The sequence below is a fragment of the Schistocerca nitens genome, chromosome 2 (assembly GCF_023898315.1).
Source record: "Schistocerca nitens isolate TAMUIC-IGC-003100 chromosome 2, iqSchNite1.1, whole genome shotgun sequence".
NCBI classification, from domain to species: domain Eukaryota; kingdom Metazoa; phylum Arthropoda; class Insecta; order Orthoptera; family Acrididae; genus Schistocerca; species Schistocerca nitens.
The window spans coordinates 162,915,321-162,938,349 of NC_064615.1; positions in this window are offsets into that span (position 1 = coordinate 162,915,321).

The following is a 23,029-nucleotide window of genomic DNA, read 5'->3' on the forward strand; positions in this document are numbered from 1 at the left end:
TAATTTTCAACATTCGTCTATAGCATTACATCTCAAATGCTTCGATTCTCTTCTGTTCCGGTTTTCCCACAGTCCATGTTTCACTACCATACAATGCTGTACTCCAGACGTACATCCTCAGAAATTTCTTCCTCAAATTAAGGCCGGTATTTGATATTAGTAGATTTCTCTTGGCCAGAAATGCCTTTTTTGCCATAGCGAGTCTGCTTTTGATGTCCTCCTTGCTCCGTCCGTCATTGGTTATTTTACTACCTAGGTAGCAGAATTCCTTAACTTCATTGACTTCGTGACCATCAATCCTGATATTAAGTTTCTCGCTGTTCTCATTTCTACTACTTCTCATTACCTTCGTCTTTCTCCGATTTACTCTCAAACCATAATGTGTACTCATTAGACTGTTCTTTCCGTTCAGCAGATCATTTAATTCTTCTTCACTTTCACTCAGGATAGCAATGTCATCAGCGAATCGTATCATTGATATCCTTTCACCTTGTATTTTAATTCCACTCCTGAACCTTTCTTATATTTCCATCATTGCTTCCTCGATGTACAGATTGAAGAGTAGGGGCGAAAGGCTACAGCCTTGTCCTACACCCTTCTTAATACGAGCACTTCGTTCTTGATCGTCCACTCTTATTATTCCCTCTTGGTTGTTGTACATATTGTATACGACCCGTCTCTCCCTATAGCTTACTCCTACTTTTTTCAAAATCTCGAACAGCTTGCACCATTTTAAATTGACGAACGCTTTTTCCAGGTCGACAAATCCTATGAATGTGTCTTGATTTTTCTTTAGCCTTTCTTCTATTATTAGCCGTAACGTCAGAATTGCCTCTCTCGTCCCTTTACTTTTCCTAAATCCAAACTGATCGTCACCTAGCGCATTCTCAATTTTCTTTTCCATTCTTCTGTATATTATTCTTGTAAGCAGCTTCGATGCATGAGCTGTTAAGCTGATTGTGCGAAAATTCTCGCACTTGTCAGCTCTTGCCGTCTTCGGAATTGTGTGGATGATGCTTTTCCGAAGGTCAGATGGTATGTCGCCAGACTCATATATTCTACACACCAATGCAAATAGTCGTTTTGTTGCCACTTCCCCCAATGATTTTAGAAATTCTGATGGAATATTATCTATCCCTTCTGCCTTATTTGACCGTAAGTCCTCCAAAGCTCATTTAAATTCCGATTCTAATACTGGATCCCCTATCTATTCTAAATCGACTCCTGTTTCTTCTTCTATCACGTCAGACAAATCTTCACCCTCATAGAGGCTTTCAATGTATTCTTGCCACCTATCTGCTCTCTCCTCTGCATTTAACAGTGGAATTCCCGTTGCTTTTAATGTCACCAAAGGTTGTCTTGACTTTCCTGTATGCTGAGTCTGTCCTTCCGACAATCATATCTTTTTCGATGTCTTCACATTTTTCCTGCAGCCATGTCGTCTTAGCTTCCCTGCACTTCCTATTTATTTCATTCCTCAGCGACTTGTATTTCTGTATTCCTGATTTTCCCGGAACATGTTTGTACTTCCTCCTTTCATCAATCAACTGAAGTATTTCTTCTGTTACCCATGGTTTCTTCGCAGCTACCTTCTTTGTACCTATGTTTTCCTTCCCAGCTTCTGTGATGGCCCTTTTTAGAGACGTCCATTCCTCTTCAACTGTACTGCCTACTGCGCTATTCCTTATTGCTGTATCTATAGCGTTAGAGAACTTCAAACGTATCTCGTCATTCCTTAGTACTTCCGTATCCCACTTCTTTGCGTATTGATTCTTCCTGACTAATGTCTTGAACTTCAGCCTACTCTTCATCACTACTATATTGTGATCTGAGTCTATATCTGCTCTTGGGTACGCCTTACAATCCAGTATCAGATTTCGGAATCTCTGTCTGACCATGATGTAATCTAATTTAAATCTTCCTGTATCTCCCGGCCTTTTCCATGTATACCTCCTCCTCTTGCGATTCTTGAACAGGTTTTCGCTATTACTAGCTGAAACTTGTTACAGAACTCAATTAGTCTTTCTCCTCTTTCATTCCTCGTCCCAAGCCGATATTCTCCTGTAACCTTTTCTTCTACTCCTTCCCCTACAACTGCATTCCAGTCGCCCATGACTATTAGATTCTCGTCCCCTTTTACATACTGCATTACCCTTTCAATATCCTCATACACTTCCTCTATCTGTTCATCTTCAGCTTGCGACGTCGGCATGTATACCTGAACTATCGTTGTCGGTGTTGGTCTGCTGTCGATTCTGATTAGAAGAACCCGATCACTGAACTGTTCACAGTAACACACCCTCTGCCCTACCTTCCTATTCATAACGAATCCTACACCTGTTATACCATTTTCTGCTGCTGTTGATATTACCCGTTACTCATCTGACCAGAAATCCTTGTCTTCCTTCCACTTCACTTCACTGACCCCTACTATATCTAGATTGAGCCTTTGCATTTCCCTTTTCAGATTTTCTAGTTTCCCTACCATGTTCAAGCTTCTGACATTCCACGCCCCGACTCATAGAACGTTATCCTTTCGTTGATTATTCAATCTTTTTCTCATGGTAACCTCCCCCTTGGCAGTTCCCTCCCGGAGATCCGAATAGGGGAATATTCCGGAATCTTTTGCCAATGGAGTGATCATCATGACACTTCTTCAATTACAGGCCACATGTCCTGTGGGTACACGTTACGTGTCTTTAATGCAGTGGTTTCCATTGCCTTCTGCATCCTCATGTCGTTGACCATTGCTGATTTTTCCGCCTTTAGGGGCAATTTCACACATCCTAGGACAAGAGAGTGCCCTGAACATCTATCCGCTCCTCCCCCCTCTTTGACAAGGCCGTTGGCAGAATGAGGCTGACTTCTTATGCCGGAAGTCTTCGGCCACCAATGCTAATTATTTATCAAAGTTTAGGCAGTGGCGGGGATTGAACCCGGGACCGAAGACGTTTTGATTACGAATCAAAGACGCTACCCGTAGACCACGGGTCCCTCGGCCATGGATACTGATCGTATACAAAGAAGGGCAGCACGGTTGATCACAGGTTTGTCTATCCCATGGGAGAAAATCACGGAAATTCTGGAAGAATTGAACTGATCAATGCTTAAAGACAAAGACGAATTGTTCCACGAAATCTTAGTTAGTGAAATTCAAGAACCAAGATTAAATGATGAGTCTAGCAATATACGACAACCTCCTAAGCGTCGCTTCTTTAGAGACAACGAGGATAAGATTTTATTAATTACAGCGCGCGGGAGGAGTTCAAACGACCACTTTTCCCGCTCTCTGTAAGTGAATGGAATTTGAATAGCCTGAGTAATACAATACAATAGTATGTGTCCTCTGCCATGTACTTCATGGTGATTTGCACATTGTGGATGTAGATACAGACATAAAAGATGGAGTTCATGTAATCTTATGCAATCGAACTGCCTTTGCTTGGCAGATGAGGTTCTTTTGTTTACTGTACAGCCAGAAGAACTTCAGAAACTGGATAAATGAAAAAAAAAACAGATAAACATAAAAAAGAAAAAAAATGTACACTAATGCGTCAGTTAGGGGGGAAAATAGTGTTCGAATACAATATTAGTGATGCTTCACACAGTAGACTCGATGAAATATCTCGACGTAACGTTATAAAAACGACATGAAATGGAGTGAACAATTAGAGTCGGTTATAGGAAGGCGAATGATGTATTTCTGTTTATTGGAGGAACTCTGGAAAACTGCATCTTGCCTTCAAGGAAGACTGCGAGCATAGATCTTGTGCGGCCCATCCTTTAGTAATACTCCAGTTGTTGTGTTCTCTACAACGTCGGATTAGTATCGAAGTTGTTCACTGGGGTGTAGCCAAACTTTATACCGATATGTTTTATCAACGCGCGAGTATTAAGAAAATTCGGCGTTAAGTGCATAGTGAATCCCTGGGAGGGAGAATACGCTCTTTTCGAAAACATATACAGGAAGTTCAGGGAAGTAGCATTTTCGGCAGACTGAAAAACGATCCTACTGCAGTCGATGTAGATCTCAGTGAGGACGACGAAGACAAATTAAGAGAAATCAGGCCTTGTAGCATACGGCCAGTCATTTCTGGCTCGTTTCATTTGAATGGTTCAAATGGTTTAAATGGCTCTGAGCACTATGGGACTTAACTTCTGAGGTCATCAGTCCCCTAGAACTTAGAACTACTTAAACCTAACTAACCTAAGGACATCACACACATCCATGCCCGAGGCAGGATTCGAACCTGCGACCGTAGCGGTAGCGTCATTTGAATGCGAAACAGGAGAAGGAATACCTAACAGCTTCGCAAATTATCCTCCACCACGCACCAAATGATGGCTTGCAGAATATAGAGTTTCAGATGTAGATGGGCTAAGAAGATTCAATATGGTATTCCTCGTGATCAGAAAAGGTGATGAGGATAACATAATGGAAAATGGATTGACAGTGTAAAAAAGCAGGAAAAACTTATATGTGGAAATGAAAGACCGTTACGTAGGAAGCAGAATGAAAGGCGCCTAGCCACAGCAATGATCATGATGGAAAGGCGACAATGCTAATAACTTTATTGCTGAATGACACCTTAAAGATGGCGAAAGAGGCGCATTTCCCAGGTCATTACTGGAGCCCTTCTGAAAGGCTGGTAGAAAGAACACGTCAGGTATAAATGTGATCACATATCTCACAAAAGTGAAGGAATAAAGAAAATAAGAGGAGTATTTTAGAGCGGAGGGTGTTTCTCCCGTGGGCTCTATTCATTCTCATTTATGAAGCAGCAGCAGCAGCACGCGTTGCATGTCCAGTGGGCTGTACAGGTGGTAACAGCAGCGGCGGGCTGCCCAAGTGAATTTCATTTGGAACTCTGGAAACCACGTCAACATGCAGCGCTACCTATACACACAATTTACCAGCGGAAGCTCGGACCAACGGGGTGTGAGTCCCGTCAGACACGGAAAACCGTATGCAATATAATTCCGGCCCCCGTCCCGCAATTCCACACGTAATGTGCAGACTGCGGCGGCGGATGTCTTCTAACAAGCCACGGAGTGTACCGAGGCGTAACAAGGCAAACACTAGCGTGTTCTCCCCTTGCAGCTTTGTGTCTAGCATCTGGAACTAACACGTGTGTGAGAACTACTAAATATCCGCAAAAGGGCGTTGCATTTAGGCCACTAATACTACCTGCTCGGATGTATATGTCGTCCCTAGGATGCCCCAGTTCGTTGCGTACCCGATATTGTCTCATTCAGCAGTTATCTAATTGAAACCTGTTCAGTGATAGTTCGTTTCCAGTTTGACCTAATTTTTTTTTCACACTCTTACTTACGTTAGCTAAAAGAGTATGTTGTTAGTGCTAAAAGGTACTTGCGATGCGACCCTGAAAGGGGTAAAAAAGACAGTATTCTGGCCACAATGTATGTAAAGTTTATTTGCAGATGCCTGGAAAAATGTAGTCAGTCTACAACACGATCACTCACGAAACACTCATACGACACTTCGAAGAATAATGACGATGCCTTTGTTTTCCACCGCTTTATTTGGTCGATAATAACATCAGTTCACTCGCTGTTAAGAATGTTTATTGGTTACGCGTTTCGGCGTAGTCTATCGTCAAAACGTCTGCCAAAAGATCATCGTTGTCATGAAAGTGCAAGCACAAGGCTTAGGTGACGTTAAGAATTAAATATACAAACCATATAAAGAGAGTTAATAGATATTATTGTCTCACATGAGTACGAAATCTACATTGGTGCTACCGTTACAAATGTTAAGTGTCATTACATACATCAGATGCCATGGTTTTAATGGAGGTGGAACCCGAATTAAAAGTTGACCTACAAATTACACACAAAAACAGATTCACAATAAGTGCGAAAGTCTTGGGAGCAAACAATTTTTATAGAAAAATGTAAAACAGCTAGATAAAAGTGTAGAACAAATTCATTTACTGCATCATTAAATCTTTTGATTTAAGCAATAATGGCTAGAAGGACGATGAAGGAGGAGGTTAAATGGATCTTGCTGGGATTGGTGCAAACCAGTAATCTCTTTTACAGAGAACTGACAGTGGCATGTAGCAACGGAAAATAGAAAAATATAAAGGGAAAACATTCTGTTAGTTCAAATGGTTCAAATGGCTCTGAGCACTATGGCACTCAACTTCTGAGGTCATCAGTCCCTTAGAACTTAGAACTACTTAAACCTAACTAATCTAAGGACATCACACACATCCATGCCCGAGGCAAGATTCGAACCTGCGACCGTAGCGGTCTCGCGGTTCCAGACTGTAGCGCCTAGAGCCGCATGGAAACATTCTGTTGGTTCCTGGGTAATGAACATACACCGCAATGCGGAGAGGGAATGGGGAGTCATGTGATATGGGGAGAAGTATTTTTACTTACTTCCAGTGCTACTGCACTGGCAAATTACACTGATAAGCCAAAACATTCTGAGCACTGCCCGCTGCGACGTTGGATGCCGCCTGGTGGCTTAGCGGGAACCTGACGCGGTAACAGAAGTATGTAAACGGAGCAGACACGGACGGGTATCACGCTAGCGAAGATATGGGCTGCAAATGGGGAAAGCGATTGAGGTAAGTGACTTTGACAAAGGTCAGATTATCATAATGCAGAGCCTGTGAACAACTATTTAAAAATCGGCGAAGGTGCTCGGATGTTCACTTGTTACTGTTGTGAGCATCTACAGAAGGAGGACACTGATAATACCACTAGGTGCTAAATGGTTGGAAATCCACGACTTTTCCAGAATGTGGTGTTCGGGGACTTGTCTGATCTGTAAAGTAGGACAGATGGTGATCTGTGGCGTCTCTGCCGAAAGAGCACAATGCTGGTGCACCCACAAGTATTTCGGAGCACACAGTTCATCGTACATTGCAGCAGACCACCTCTACGTATCAACATGTCGATCCAACGACATCGTCAGTTACAACTGCTGTGGGCACGGGACCCTAGATCAATGGAAAAGTGTTGGTTCTTCGGGTGAATCACATTTTGCTACACTATGTCGATGGCCGTCTCCACGAGCGCTGTCATCGGGATGACGGCGGCTCGAGACGTGCAGCGCGCTACTGACTCAGGCTGGTGAGAACAGTACTGTGCCCTGGGAGACATTAACCTGTTCTGGCATGGGACCTGTTGCAGTAATCGAAGACACACTGGCATCTGTGAACCACCTGCATCCCTTCATGCGTGATGTCTTCTTCGACGATGACGTCATCTTTCAGTATGTACCACGCCTGGAAGTACAAATGGGTTGGCGTACTTTAAACTGGTTGTCGTTCCTTGACCGTGCGCCCTGTCCACACCACGTACCTGATAATCCCGCGGCGGTAGTACTGTTCTGCTCCACGCTGCTGATGGCGTGCCTGAAATTACCTATCGAAATATGCAAGCGAGTTTGGGGGAGCCACTCAACGTTAAAGCACAACACTGTTCGACGTCTGCTATGAACAACTATATTTTGAGACGATTAAAGAAAATCGCAGGTTACACTGTTGACATTCTAATTCATGCGTGTTTATCCCAGTTAATGGATGATTAACAGTCTACAATATCACTCAGACTAGCGTACGCGTGACCGACACGACGCGGATGATTGTTGATGAAGCCGGCCGGAGTGGCCGTGCGGTTCTGGGCGCTACAGTCTGGAGCCGAGCGACCGTTACGGTCGCAGGTTCGAATCCTGCCTCGGGCATGGATGTGTGTGATGTCCTTAGGTTAGTTAGGTTTAATTAGTTCTAAGTCCTAGGCGACTGATGACCTCAGAAGTTAAGTCGCATAGTGCTCAGAGCCATTTGAACAATTTTTTTGATTGTTGATGATGCGGAAACCGAATGATCGAACGGAAGTTCTTAAGCTCGTCACACTTACAGATATCTGGTAATAGTCCTCCTTGGCACTAGTAATGAGTTCAGTAAGTTTTATCTTGGCCGCTCCACGGCAGCAATCTAAATTCTCTCAAGCCTTGCTTTGCAATCAATAAATACAAATTAACAAAATTACATTCAATTCAGTTAACGGCAACTATATTTTAGTCATCACGTTCAAAATCTAAAGTTGGTACATTAATAACTGAGGCCCTTCAAGAACCCGTTTCATATTTACTTATGCACATATGTAAAAGTGATAAGAAAAGACAATATCCCTGAGAGAAAGAAGCATGCTGATAAATTAAAACTATAATTTTTTTTGTATACGACGTCACGTATCCCAGCGGACGTCACAATCTATAGAGTAAAAGGAGTTGTCCACCAAAAAGGTCTTACAAACTCTGTTTTAGCTGTGTTTTGTCTGAAACCAAGTTTTTAATGAGTGCTGTAATTTATTGAAAATGAATCTCGATTATAGGACCAAAGTAAATTACTTCAGCTCTTTACGTGGATTGTTGTTATTCCTAGTATGGTTACCATGTATTAAACTATTAGTTGGAAAGAGAGACACATTATTGGCCACAAATTTCGTTATGGAATAAATATACGGAGGAGCTGTGGTTAGAATACCAGGCTGAAGAGGTTTCTACATGATGTTCTTGAATTTACACTACAAATGAGTCTTATTACATGCTTTTGCAACTTAAGAACTTTGGCTTGGCTTCATGAACTATCCCAGAAATTGATCCCATATGACGCAATAGAATTAAAGTAAGTAAAGTACATATACATCTCCTAAGTCGGACATCATTCGCATTGCAAATACAGACCTGTTTAGCAACTTCAGCAGTTCAGTGGTGTCCCCTTTCCTAATGAATTTATTATCGAGCAGTAATTCCAGAAATTTAACACTGTCAACCTCTTACATCTACATGACTTCATGTGCTACACACATGCTGGAAGGAAACCTCGCACACGTTCTCAACTGTATATACTGGGTACTTTGTAAGTTTAATGGCAGTGAATTGGATTTAAACCATTTATTAACGCCAGTGAAAATTTAATTATCAGCCTTTTCTAAATATGTACTTAACTTGTTATGTATTGCAATATTTGTATAATCTACAAACAAAGCAAACTTAACCTCTGGCAGAATTATACGCAGGAAAGGATGTGGAAGAAATGGGTAAACATATACACAATAGATAAACATCCAGAGGCTCGTTATAATGGCAAACGAGTAACGTGCGGTGCGAATTGCTTTAAGCACACTTCTTCCCCTCTTTTCGTTGGCTTTTAGCATAGTTACAGAGTGCTATTTTTTGAGCGAAATAACAGATAATCACTCCAAAGTCATGGAAAAGGGTACGTTTCGTGCAAGAAAGCTTGTTCTTTGCATTTAGGTTTGATTTCACATTCATTTCAATATACTCACTTTCAAAATCATTGTTACTGTCTCATACCGTTCTTAAATAATATTTCAGCTAAAATTATCGTTACACGAATTCTGGATGCAGCTCTTATTTGCAGTGCTGTTCGGCATTCTCGAATTCGTCTGTTTCAACAGGGAAGGCGACTCAGACGCAAATGGACCTGTAGTGGAAGAATACATGACAAACGGAACAACTATCAACGAAGAGTCTCATAATGAACTGTTGCGAAACAGGCTAAGGCCAGAAATTCGAAGCAATCGAATTCATTCTTTCCAATCCGTTATGTGTTTTATTAATAAAACCGGTACATTTTCAGTGCCGCTGTTTTAAAACCTTACATTTAATTTACCTTTTCCAGCGTATTACCCGTGCGTTTCCTCCTGCAGAAAGCAGTTGCCAATGAAAGCGTTGCTGCTGCATGTCAAAACACACTCGCACACAGCTCAACAAACCCTGAAACTATCAAACAACTAGTTTTTCAGCTGCAGGAATACCCAACCTCATGCCGAGACATTGTTCCCTCCGCTCAAGGATTCTTAGCGAGGTCTTAGATTTACGCCAAGTGTGGAGGTGCAGAAGGGGGTCTGGCGTCGCCCAAACCGAAATCCGTCTTATTGGCAAGAACGCGCAAGTTTATGGGCTCCCGGACCAACGGGAATTGAAATAGAAAATTGAAAACACAGAAAATCAATTTACACTTTGAACCACGCTTCTTTAATAAGTACTGCAGAAGTCGTGGAAGCGACCTCTACCGTAGCGGAGGAAAGCCACGCCGTTCTCTTGCAAGGACGTTGTTTATTAGTGGTGGGGACTGGAATGAAGCGACGAATCGCTAGTAAGACATCTCTTTTGACACAGAGTTGGATTCATGTCTGATACAATGGTGTGGTAGTCTCTGGAGGAGACGCCAGCAACCTCGGGATGAGGTAGTGAGTTGCAGAGTCCTGCGATTCGACTTAAAAGTGCACAGCTGGAGGATGATGTCCTGTGGAGTTAATCATTCAATATGTTCCTCGACGGTTCCAGAAAAGGTGTCTATAAATGGTCTTCAACTCAGCACTGGCACTGATGGAGTAACTCGGCATCACAAACAGACCTGGAAATTGTCTAAGAACATCTGAGCAAACTGAGCAAAAATGAGATTATGTGTCTGATTTGAGCAATGTTTGTGAGAGTCTGCAGGAAAGTACGCGTCCATCAGCAGGATCCCCACACCAGAAAACACAGCAGGTCGTCATAACTCACCATAGATTCATCTTCAGATTTTTCGAACCCTCAGCACAAACTTTAGGGCCACGACCTTCTGCAGAGGTAGGGGCGGGTGGATGGTTTTCAGGTGCCGTCCTAGCCAGTTCCTGCTCCCACCCCCAGATGTCCCCGTGGATTAAGTTACAACGGAGTCGTCTCCTCATATACACCCCCTCGCCCCCCCCCCCCTTCACCATCGACGTTCTCATATGGCTCATATGGCTGGCATCGCACTATCACTCTATCCCCCCACTCTCCACCGTGGCTTGAGTCGTACTACTGGGTACCTGCATGCGAAAGGGACGCCACCGACAGTGGCACTACTCTCTGATTGTGGCCTCTTGGTGTCTCCGTCCTCACAGAGGGTGCCTGTCGTTGGTATTCAGGGCATGGAAGCCGCTTTCCTGTGTACCGCGTTGTACCATGCTGCGAGGGTAGGGACGCCAGATAGTACAGTCGTTCCCAGGTGAGAGAACTGTGGTAACGCTATATTACCATTCGTATCATACCGACAACGTGGTGGCCGCTACCCTCACGATACAACACATCCGTCCTACGCCCGTCGGTGCTGGCACGGCCGCCAGGCGGCGGTACGACCAAACATTGGAGGCATCACCGCAGAGTGGCTGGTGAGCGCAGCCACCTCGGGAGACTGAAGACCAGTGTACCTCATATAATCAAGCGGCGGAGTGCACTCAGCCTTATTCCCTTATTGTGTGTTCTCTTGTTAACTTCACTGTAGGGATTCTGCTTTGTATTCGATTCTGATTGTGTATGGAACTTCTGAACTGTTTTCTCATTAAAGTAATATATGATTGTGTTCTTTCGATTCATATAACAATTACTTATAGTATGTGTGGAATACAACAATTAATTATTTCAGTCATTATACTGGTATCATCAACAAATCCCTGATGTGTATTGGTAAACCATTTATGTGTATTCAAGAGAGAAATATACCAAACATTTAGTCAAGTGGAACCCCAAACTAGTGTACATGGTTCTGAAACGTGAACCTGAAGTTCAAGTACTCTATTTCTGTTATCTGAGATTGGTATCCTAAATCTGATTTTATCTGTTAACTTAGCAAGCCTATTACATTAGATCTTTTCAGCTTGTTCAGAGGAACAACATCACCGATTAGACGAGGGTTGGAGCTTTAACAGTGGCCACTATTTATTTACAGCTCGTACAAAATAGATACGTGTTCCAGAGCTTTACTGACCTCCAAAGTAGTCACCAGCATTATGTACTGCGAGCTGACTCTTAGCGGTGCCAGTTGTGTGGACAGCTCGAGCGGCGCGGTCTATTGCCCGCCCAATTTGTAGCAGTTCCGAAGCGAATGCCGTAAAGTGTTTCCTTCAGTTTAGAAATAGAGCTGAACTTACGGGAGCTTAAGTCAGGGGAGTGCAGTAACTGGTATAGCACTTACCAGCCACATCAGTCAAACAAATCCGTAACAGCTTGCACTGTACGTGCTTGGGCATTGTCCCGCAACATGATGTTCAGGTCCTGCAGAAAGTGTCATCACTTCTATCCCTACGCTGTTCATTTTTGGAACATAACCCACGATCAGCATGGAGACAGTAGTGATGACCTATTCTTCGACAAAACTAATACTACTTCTAAATGTCAAGAAGCATTCACATCACGGACTCAACTGGTACATCTACTTTTAACCTAATAAACGGTGTCTTAAATGCAGTGGACAATCACACACAAATCTCGCATTTATTATTGGGCCTAACGAAAACATTTGATACAAGGGTTGGAACTTTAATAGAGGCAACTATTTATTTGCAGCTCGTACAAAATATTTCTTTACGCACTACACGAATATGTAATAAAAATGGGGGTTCCTATTTTAAAAAAAAACGCAGTTGATATCCGTTTGACCTATGGCAGCGCCATCTAGCAGGCCAACCATCGCACCATCTGGTTTCCCCCTTCAAGCTAGACAAGTTTCGTTCTTTGTAGTTTTTCTCGTTTACGCTTATTTCGTCAGATATTTGGCCCGGTCACGATCAATGGACCACCCTGTATTTACAACCTTAAGTCTGGTAACCTTCCAATGAGTTACAGGAAGTATGAAACCAAGTTGGGCCAAGCTATCAAGAGCAGTGAATTACAGATCGAATTTAAATTTTCAAATACTGAAGTACAATAAATGTTCTTAAACTAAAACACAGAAAATAGATTCTTTGGTTTGTGGTATTAGATCACAAGACAGGACGGTTTCTAAAAGGAAGTTATTTGAAACTACCCATCAAGTAGAGCATCCGGAAAACTTAACTTCTTCAGCAGCTACACCTGGAATCAGAGATATAGCGAGAGCTGATGACCACCAGAGACGCCACCCGGGTACATGCACAGGCCTAAATACAGGAGTAAGTACAATCAGGCAAGCGCCGCGTCACTTACAATGTCACGGCTAGGAAGCCAAGGCTGTCAACAAATAGCAAACGCATTATGACACTGAAGTAAAGAGTTCCGCAATAAGTGATTCACGTCTTTCAAAACTTAATGAGGCCCTTAAAGTAATATAATGTTCGCTACGCAGTTACTTGACTCTAAGATAAGTGAAGGAGGCTTAAACCTTTTAATTGTAAGCAGAAATTTCAGTTACTGTGCTAAAATTACTAATTTAAAAGGATAAGACACTTGTGATAACCAATAGTAGATCTACCAAAAGACATCGAATGCTCTTTTGGAACTACAGAACAATAGATACAAGCTTACCCGCCTGACACGGTCTTTAAACTAAACTTATCTCCTCCGAACAAGCCATGAAGGCCACGCGGTACCGACCAGCCGCCGTGTCATCCTCAGCCTACAGATGTCACTGGATGCGGATATAGAGGGGCATGTTGTCAGCACATCGCTCTCCTGGTCGTATGGCGATATTTTTCAATCAAGTAGTTCCTCAGTTTGCCTCACAAGGGCTGAATGCACCCCGCTTGCAAACAGCGATCGGCAGCCCGGATAGTCACCCATCCAGGTGCTAGCTCAGACCGACAGCGTTAACTTCCGTGATCTGACGGAAACTGGTGTTACCACTCCTGACACGGGCTCAGACCTAACATATACGCATAAGATTGAGGTTCTAGACCCTCGAGGTTGTAACTCATCTAAAACAATTGAATAGAACATTAGTTTAAAACATACACAGCTGATTCAACATGATTCAAAACTTACAACAGATAATTAATTACTTAATCTAAGGAACGAAAAACGGAAACACCTGAGCACATTAAGTATGGCTAGGAGAATCGGAACAGAACAGTTCAAAGACAAATTTACCACTTCAGTCAGTGGCACATTTAAGTAACCATTCATGTAACCCAGACTAGTGCCCGCCCGGCTAGCCGTGTGGTCTAGCGCGCTGCTTCCCGAGCGGGAAGGCTTGCCTCTCCCTGGCACGAATCCGCCCCGCTGATTAGTGTTGAAGTCTAGTGTGCCGGCCAGTCTGTGGATAGTTTTTAAGGCGGTTTTCCATCTGCCTCGGTGAATGCGGGCTACTTCCCCTTATTCCACCACAGTTGCACTATATCAGGCGATTGCTGCGCAAACACTATCTCCAAGTACGCATACACCATAATTACTCTACCATGCATTTGGAGTTACACTCGTTTGCTATGAGACGTTCTCTGGAGGGGGGGGGGCGGTTCCACTGGAGCAGAACCGCAGAATAACCCTGGGGTTCGGTGAGGGGCGGCGGTGAGGTGGGTGGACTGCTGTGGCCTGTTGTGGGGCTGTGAAGCGCTGAGGGCTACGGTGGGGCGTAACCTCTCCGTCGTTTCTAAGGTCCCCATTTCAACACACAGTACACATAGCCCAGACTAATCTGGAGATTCTAGCAGACCAGCTACCCGTACAACACTTCTCATACACACACAAATAGAAATCAATAAGCAAATCAGCGAATTTATACTCCTGGCCTCAAATAGGTTACATTAATTGCAAGAAAACCGAATCCTTCAAACTCCACAGACGGGGTTCACTGAGAGAATAAATACAATACGCACCATAACTCATTTAGTGCTCTATAAGTGAGATCATTCGGAGCACTAGGCCGGCCGTCAACAACCAGATTGCGCACGGCTAGAACATTGTAGAAGGCAAATTGCCGGTGCAGTTGTAGCGAAACAAGCCCTGTATCGTTTATGAAATACATAGACGAGCGAGTGTAACGGGACCTACCCCAGTTCACTGCTAGTAGCGCCACGTCGCCATAACGCGCCTGCGCGTAGCGCACAAGTATTGCACCATAATTAAGAATAAAATTAAAAGCTAAAATCGCTTTTTCAAACTTTGTCAACATATACCTTAATGTCATAATATTTTAAATGTCAAGTCTTAAAGTAATTAGCTCAATAGTTTTCAAAAATACATCGTCTGAAGAAAAAAATAAGAGGCCCTAAATAATAAAGCTAGAAAGCTAGAAATTTGTCATAATGTGCCAATTATAAAATAAATAAAATAAAATTATAATAAATAAAATATTTCAATTATTCACTATTTGTGATGTATATGATTGTGATTGGTTGTAATTGATATTTCCTATCTGGAACGTGGACGTTTAATTATTCGGAATCAGACGCTTGACAATGGCTATTTGGTAAAGGCAATGTTACTCGTAGTTGACCGTGAAATAAAACTGAAATAATCGGACTACGTAATTAAATCGTTTCCAAAGACTGCTGCGGTAGGTACGGACTCATAATCTAATCTCAATATTACAATGATTTGCCAGCCATGCCAATACATCGTACAGAGGTGATTGTCTACTGAACATAAAAAAGTTACATAGTTAGTTAAATCAGATATATTCAATGAAATTGCCTACAGTTGATAATCCTACTTACTTTTACAAATACAAATTCTTTTCAGAATCGAGTGCCTAGTGTGGTTGCAACTCGCAGTATTCTTCTATAACATGAAATTATGGCGGTGTGCCAGACAATAAAATAAAATACGTGCTTCTCGCACCACTTCTACCAGAGCTCTCCTTCTTAATCAAACATAAGAGTATCGTAATTCCTTTTTTGTTTTATCAGCGACATAGCGCTACAGTTCTGTGCCATAGGCTTTATTTATTTGTCACTGATTATTTATTTAATTAATATTTCGCGTTTTCGCGGAAACTCACGCTTGGCATGCAAATGTGCCTTTATATTGCCCCCAGAATTGCGAGGCGAAAGGACACACCTGCAGGCGAGCAATTCACCTAAAGGCACAAAAAAATCTAAGTTATCTACAACTATTTACATGACTTACATTACACACATTATACACATTATGTACAAAATTTGAATGACGCGGGTGCGCCGTAAAAGTTCTTATGTTGGCAGATAGAGTGCGCGCATGCGCAGAAGCGTCTGTGTGACTCCGGCACTGCCGTTATATTGTACAGTTAGATCACGCGGCACAGTATTGCAGTTCATATTGTTCGTGTGCGCGCGTTTCTAAATCGTTGCACAAAGAAAATACTCAAGCAAGATTTCATATGAAGACTACATTCTATGACAGGTAACTTAGTTTTAAATTTACAATATTTGTTATAACACAATCCAACTTAGATTGTTGAATGTTTCTTAGTTACATAGTATTGTTTTGAAATACTTCAAAGAAAAATGTCCGTATGTTTCAGGTGTGCTGACCTATACACATCGTGACGTTATTTCAGTTCATATTCACCTGCTGCACAATAATTTTTTACAGGTTAGTGTCGTCGTGGTAAAGTTTTTTTTTGATCACAGTAACATCGTTGTTTAACAACGTGATTAATACATAAGCGTGTCCATTTCCCATTTCCATTATAGTCGTTGTTCTACAGTTCGTTGTGACAAAAAGCATTGTTTATTACAGATCTGACGTGACCCGTCGAGTAATTGGTCCACGTGCAATTCGTTTTTTACATTCCGTGGAAGCTTGGTTGCAGAACCTCGGACGGCCCATAGCTGGCGTCGATCCTTGGACAGTCCAGGTAAGAGTGTCCGTCACATTTCGAGAACATTTCATTCCCTGAAGTTCCAACCAAAATTCTTCCACCCGTCGTGTTGTTTTCTGGACAGGCACTTTGTGTCCATTTAATCCAGTTAACATCTTGAAGTTAGGTACTGTAGTAATGTCACTAGACGATGCACGAATTATGCACTTCACATTTTCTGTTTTTTTTGCTGAATATAGCTCACCTAAATGTTCGTAGTTATTAATCAAAGAAATGGTACATCGCGTTTACATAGGTACGATGCATAATGAATGGCATTAACCGTTTCTTTCACATAGGTTTCTGCGTGGTTGCAGAGTTAGTAATGTTCGTTAATGTCCGTGAACAGTGGTTCACTATGCAATGTCTTTTTGGCACTCGTTTTGTTCCAATTTTTTACATAGTAACAGTTACATTATACATCATTGAAAGAAAAATAAACATGAGTAATCGTACATATACACGTCACATATTTTCTTAGCATAAACATAATTCAGTTGCACATAAACATGTTTACATCATCATTACATAGCTATGGGTTATTACATTGTGTCACATTTGATTACATGAATTGCAGATATTGACGTCCTCTTTATCGGTTTTGCTGGAATTTTATCGATGTTTATTTTATGATGTCATCTGAAATTAAGATTGGTTAGACACAACATTCATTACATCAGTAGGCAAGACCAGGCATTTTCACTACTCAATAAATATTCAAAATAATAAGAGACGGAAAACTGTTCGATTCCTCGCGTTTTGTGCGTGTGTGTATAGTGTCGGTGTGGCCTTGACTACTGATAGATGCTTTTCGTGTTGAGAGATGTGCGTCTAATCTATTTTTCGAAGTAAAAGATCGCTTCACAGATGACGTCTGTCGGTTCGTCAGGTGTCATACCAAGTCAGTGGTACCTACAGTAACAAATGTTTCGTGAAAAATTAATATATCATTCACTGCTACGTAAACATAAATTTTATTTTAATATTCCGTCTTCCAGGTGGTGGCGCGCGCTGAAAGAAGAGTTCTTGTGCCTTCAACTGCGTCACTGGAACCGCTGAAATGAAAATTTCTATACTACTTATTATCTGTGTTGTAGCAACAGAGTTTTTCGAGTTGCTTAGCAATGTTTTGATGGGTATGACTTTGACATTATTCCGCATGAAATGCTCTAAGATCTCGGTGTGCGTATAGCCCAATAATTTTGTTAGTTCTACGATGTTGTAACAGATACGCACCAGGATGCGGTATGTTAATAATTATATAAGGTCCTTCATATAGCAGACGACACTTAGCGTTGCGTCGTTTTAGTGCTACAGATTTATGATGAGTACGAAGTAGTACAAGCATTCCTACCTCGAATTTTTGTTTTCTTTTTATTGTGTTTCTGTGATGTTTATTTCGTATCTGTGCGTGATGTGTCAGCGTAGTCAAAACTTCTTTTATTTTCTGTTCTGGTGTGATTTCCTTGTCTGACAACTTAGGTAATGGTTCTGTCCACTGATCGTTCTGTTTGCAATTGAACATGATCTCGTTAGGTGTGTAATTTGTATCGTAAATATTTAAGTTATTGTGTACGTCTTCGAAAAGACTTAGGTAGGACACCCAATTAGTATGTTTTGATGAAATATAGGTCCTCATGAATCGGTTTAATTCTCGGAAAAGTCTCTCAGTCGCGTTACATTGTGGACTAAACCTCGAAATAAATATACTTTTAATGTTATTGTCCTTCAAGAAATTTCTCCATTTGTAACCAGAGTAGTATGCTGCATTATCTGACAGAATTGCTTTAGGTTTTCCCACGTGCGTCAGGTAATCACTTGAGAATCTTCGTATTTAGCACTTGCAGTGGCGGATTTTAAAGCATAAAGTTTTACATGTTTAGAAAATATATCATAAAAAGCTAAGATATATTTGACGCCTCCAGAGCTTGCTGGATGCGGTCCACTGATGTCAGTACACAGAATTTCCAGGGGTTTACTGGGTAAAATAGAATGTAAATCTGTTTTTGTGGATAAATTCTGAGGTTTTGATTTTTGACATATGACACATGTTTCCAGTTCCCTGTAAATTTTTCTTCTCATATTGCTAAAATAACAGTATGTGCTGATCCTTGCTAAACACTTTTTCGTCCCATAATGACCCCAAACTAAGTGTGTGTGCCAAATCAGATTACGTTCAGACTCTTTGGGAATGCATACACACCAGTTAGTAGCATTTGGATGTCGGCGATAAAATAACACATCATTGTGTAACTTGTAATACTTAGTCAAAGGATGATTGTGTTTTTCTACCAGTAATGTTATTATCTTATACCAGTGAGGATCAGATTTTTGTAATTCAGCCATGTTTCTGCACATATCAATATAATATTGGTGATACTGCTTATCTTGCATTAAGAGAATCCTGTAGTCATTTACATTTTCCAAGTCACTGTTGGTATCATTCATACCTTGTGGAAGTCTAGACAAAGCGTCTGCAATGGTGTTGTCCTTACCTCTTATGTATTTAATTTCAAAAGAGTAGTTCTGAAGTGTAACTGCCCATCGTGATAGTCTAGGATGTACAAGTTTACAAGTTAACAAAAATGTCAGGGCCTGGTGGTCAGTGTAAATTACTGTATGTTTTCCAAATAAATAATAATTGAATTTCTTGAATGCCCATACTATGGAAAGTGTTTCTAACTCAGTAGTGGAGTATGTACGCTCACATTCAGATAAAGTACGACTCGCAAACCCAATAATTCTTACCTGTTCCTTTTCTTTATTCTTTACAACTTGAAATAAGCAACATCCCAAGCCAGTACGTGAAGCGTCACAAGTCATACAAAAATCTATATTGAAATCTGGATGGCTCAATAAGTTTGCATTCACTAAGGCATGTTTAATTGTATTAAAGTCATTCTGGCACTGTTCTGACCAGATCCAAACTTGATTCTTTCTGAGTAGATTTAGCAGATGTTTACTGTTCAAAAGTTGTTGTGGCAAAAAACGTCTGAAAAATGAACATAGCCCAAGGAATGATTTTAACTGCTTTTTAGTTCGAGGGCTAGGAAAGTTTCTGATAGCATCTAATTTACTGGGATCAGGACGTATGCCCTGTGAATTAATGATATGTCCTAAATATTTTATCTCACTGCAACCAAACTTTGATTTTCTAAGATTGCCTGTGACTCCAGCTTGTGCAAATTTTTCTAAAATTCTTTGAAGTGTGTCAACGTGTTCATTCCAAGACTGTGTAGCTATCAGTATATCATCTACATAGTGTGTGACTGTCTCAACTAAATCGTCGCCAAGCACGGTATCCAGGGCTGTAATGAATACCCCAGAACTGACATTCAGTCCGAAAGGTAGAACACAAAACTGATAGGTTCGCCCCCCCGAACATAAATGCAGTATATTTCCGAGAATCAGGAGTGATACCCACCTGCCAAAATGAATTAGCGAGATCTATTGTGGAAAAATATTTTGCATCTAGAAATTTCTGTAATTGCTCTTCTAAATTTTCGGGTTTTGTGTGAACTGGTAAAATTATTTCATTAATTGCTCGTGCGTCTAACACTAACCTAATGCTTCCATTTGATTTTTTGACAACAAGTAGAGGACTACAGTAAGGTGAGGTGGATGGTTCAATGACCTTCCAGTCTAACATTTGTTTTAATTCTTGCCACACAGCAGGTCGGTGAGATAACGGTACGTTATATGTCTTGTGGTAGAAGATCTTGTGAGGCTTAACTTCAATCTTGTACACATACGTGTTGATAACACCTATTCGTTTGGTAAAAACTTGTAAATATTTGGATAACACTTCCTGTAGTTTTATACGTTCATGTGCACTGAGAGCTGTAGCTTCATTTATCTTATGATCAAGCAATGTTTTCAAGTCCATTAGCTCTGTGTCAGATGAGTGTGTGCGCGTGTCTTGAATGTCATTGTCAAGTACTAACTGAACCTTGTACCCTGTACAGTGTTTGTCATGCTTTAGAGTTCTCCTGTCCAAATCAATAATAATTACACTGCCTTTATCCTTTAAAATACATTTACCTTCGGAGAAGTCTATAATGCAGTCCTTCTCGCTCATAATATCTATTCCTAATATGCAATTTGTCACAAGGTTTTGTACAACCAGGAATGGCCATTGTACGGTTCCATTACCTATTTTAATGTTTACAAAAACTTGCTTCGTAACCCTACATGACTTATTACCTAGTGCAGTAGTTATTTTACAGTTTTGGGCAGGAAACTCAGGAACGGGTTCCAATTCACACATCTTTTTATAGAAATTAAAATACAAAACGCTCACAGCTGCACCTGTATCTAGGATAATAGTAGTTGGAATCCCACCTACTACACCAGTAGTAGATGCTAAAACAATTTCATTTATATTTGAACGACATTGTGTACTGTCTTGCAAAAGTTCATCTGATATATTGTTATTGTGGTTGTATCTTATAAATAAAACAGGTAATTTTTGTTTAGAGTTATTCGGCATATCATTATTCTGTTGTTCAAGTGTGGTGTCAAATAACTGATTAACATTGAAGTCGCCCCCCAAGAATTCTTCAGCCACGACCTGGGGCATAGAAGTGACTGTTTCTAGTTTGTCGGATTAGCATTTGTACTAGGTACTGACACAGATTGAGGTTGTGTATCAGGTGTCATTTCTATTATATTCACATTCGGATATTGCCTATTGTGATCTCCAAACTTTTGCGGTTGTTGTTGCTGTTGCGCATTATAACTTACCTGTCGGTCGTAAGGTATGCTCCAATTTTGTCCTGGTGGCTGCTGTGGTAAAGCAGTGTTTGAATGAAAGTACTGATCGTTACGAGTCCAGCCTTGACGCTGTCTTGGCTCGTAGTTATTATTATTTCTATTTCTGTTTGTGCCTTTGTCGTTCCCTTTGTATCCGTTGTTACCGTTGTAGTTATTACCGCGGTGCCTTTTGTATGGATTGCCGCATGAAGTGTTATTACTGTTGTAACTATTGTTTGTATTGGAATACGCGTGTTGATTTTGATTTCCGTATTGAGACGGCATGTGAGTTTGCTGTTTTTGCTGTACCGCGTATCCAACTGTGGGCGCGCCAGAATTGAGTTGGCAAGCCTGCATGTTTTGCATTCCACTAGTGTAAACATTGTGGCTGCTGTTTTGCCGCGCGAAGCGCTGATCTTCAAGTAACATGTCAACCGAATCTAAAGCTGTTAAGAAATAATCTGAATCGTCATCCGGGATATGTAGGAGTTTTTCTTTAATGTTGAAAGGCAATTTGGCCTTCAACGCACGGAGTATATCGCGTGTTGCGACTGGTTCGTCTAAAAAGTGTCCCATGTTCAAGTATTTTTCAAAATATCTGCGTAAGTTGCCATTTTTACTGTTAAAAATTTCAGGTTCTAGAATTTGTCTTCTGAGTCGCTCCTGGACGGATTGCGACCAGAATTTGTTCAGAAAAGCACGCTCAAACTCACTGTACGTGGTACATACGTCAGCTTGACTGTATGCCCAGACAGCTGCATCGCCTTGGATGTAACCGACAATATATGAAATCTTTTTCCGGTCACTCCAAGTGCGTGGAAATGCGTTACTAAAAGATTTAAGAAAAATCACCGGATGAATGGTTCGTTTTTCTGGGATAAAAATCTGAAATTGCCTGTGTTTCATTAAGCTTTCTTCTTCCTTCGCATTGTGATATGGATTTATTCCACTGTAATTACTGCTATGTTCAGCTGGCGAGTAATTACGATAATGTTGCTGTGGTTTACCATGATAATAGCTTGTGTTTGTGTTTGCACATCGTGGTATGTATTGTAGTCGTGGTGTGTTTTGTTCTTGTGTGTTTGTCGTGTGCTGTATGTGTGTGTCATACTCGAATGTATATTGGTTCCTGAACTGTGCATTTTGACTGATATTTTCGTTACATTCAGTCTGTGGTCGATCGGTGAATTCTCTCATGGGTGCAGTGACGGATTGTACTGCATCACTGATCAGCTGTTTGTTATTAGTCATGTATTCCGCTACGGAGTCGTGCACAATTGTTGGTAAATTTTCACGTAAGCATCTATCAAAATGTTTGTCTTTGTTCACTACCCAATCATGAAATTCTTTATTAATGTTTTGAAAATGAGCTGTGGCATCAGATTGTAAGGTGTCAGTCAGGTGTTGTTCAACATTGTCAAATTTATTCTGCACGTCAGTAATTCGTCTTTCAAGGTTGTCGTGCACTAAAGGATATGTTTGAATTTGTTCAGTAAGAACTTCACACGTGACATTAAGGTTTTTTACTTGTGTCTGTAAAAGTGCTACGTCAGTTGTAGTCTTTTCTTGTCTCGTATTAAGCTGGGAAAATTTAGTACTGAGTTCATTCATCTGTTTGGTCAGTGTGGCGTCTATATGTTCCACACGTTTACATAAAGTGTCATTACCTGTCTTGAGTGCTATGAGGTCAGATTTAATTTCGTCATTTTGTG